The sequence below is a fragment of the Pteropus alecto genome, unplaced genomic scaffold (genome assembly GCF_000325575.1).
Source record: "Pteropus alecto unplaced genomic scaffold, ASM32557v1 scaffold20, whole genome shotgun sequence".
Lineage (NCBI taxonomy): Eukaryota > Metazoa > Chordata > Mammalia > Chiroptera > Pteropodidae > Pteropus > Pteropus alecto.
The window spans coordinates 48,176,813-48,178,220 of record NW_006436298.1 but is presented as its reverse complement, the minus strand read 5'-3'; positions in this window follow the sequence as shown (position 1 = coordinate 48,178,220).

Sequence of the window (1,408 nt, the reverse complement as noted above, 5' to 3'; positions counted from 1 at the left end):
TTTTTCTTTCTGGAATTTCCGCAATGCATATATTATTTCTTTTGACAGTGTCCTGTTATTTTCATAGGCTTTCTTCATTCTTTCTCATTACATTTTCTCCTTTTTGCTCCTCTGACTGCATAATTTCAAATGTCCTCTCTTTTAGGTCACTATTTCTTCTGCATTGTCAAGTCTGCTTTAGAATCTATTGAACTTTTCAGTTTACTCATTGTAATACTTTTCAGCTCTAGGAATTTTTTTTTTTTTTTTGGATGGTTTCTATTACTTAGTTGAATTTCTTGTTTTGTTCATGCATTGTTTCTCTAATTCATTTAGTTGCCTGAGTGTTCTCATGGTTCACTTAATATCTTTGAGGATTATTCTGAATTTTTGACATTTCACAGATCTCCATTTCTTTAGGGTCAGTTATTAAAGCTTTAATGTTTCTCTTGGTGTCATGTTACCTGATTTTTTATAAATCTTAGTTCCTTATGTTGGTATTTGTGTATTTGCATAATTTCCTCTTCCAGACTTCATAGGTTTCCTTTGGCAGAGAGTTCTTCACCAGTAAGGTCAGTTTGGGTTTCTGGGTGTGTCTGCTGGTAACATCCTTGGTGTGGTAGGGCTTGCTATCAGGGCCTATTTATGAGTCAGTCTACTGCTTGAGCTCTGAGCTGAGTGGCAGGAGAAATGCTGCTGAGAACCATTGGATAAGACTACTGGTTCTCTGCCCAAGCAAGTTTGCCTGGGTTCTCCAGTCAGAATTACTAGATGGTCAGGATTGGATACTATACTCAGCAGTAGATGGGTCTATGAATTAGCTTCTCTGCCCTGGTGTGGTAGCAGTTTAGGACCCAAGGCATGTACAGCTTGTTGACTGGGTGTGCACTAATCAGACAAGGTTGTGCATTAAATTCCCTGGCCAGACAAGGTTACCAGTTTTGTTCTGCAGATGGAGAAAGCTACTGGCTGTGCTCTCTGTTTGAGTTCTAGGTAAGAGGAACTGTTGGATGGGCCTCACAGATTCACATGTGCTCTGGTTAAGTTCCTTGGTTGGGCAGGCTGAAAGCTGTAGTCAGCAATCAGTGGAGTTGCAAATTAGTTTCCCTGTCCAGGCAGTGGGAGAACCAGCTCCACAGACAGTAAGGGTCTTTATTTATGGTCTGGACTGCAACTCAAGCTGACCCGCAACTCAAGTTCCCTGGCCAAACAGGGCTCCTGGCTTTGCAGACTTATTAACTCTTGCCTGCTGATCTCTCTGCTCAAGTATTGATGAGAGACTTAGCTTTCCAAAAGTCCAGCAGGCTTTCTGGCAGGGCAGGGAGCTTCACTCAGTGGTAGGTGGGAATATTCTCAGTTCCCCTCAGGGGAGGGCCTGCTCAGAGCAGTCTCTCAGGTTTTTCCCAGTCAGGCTTTCGTGTGGGAAAGG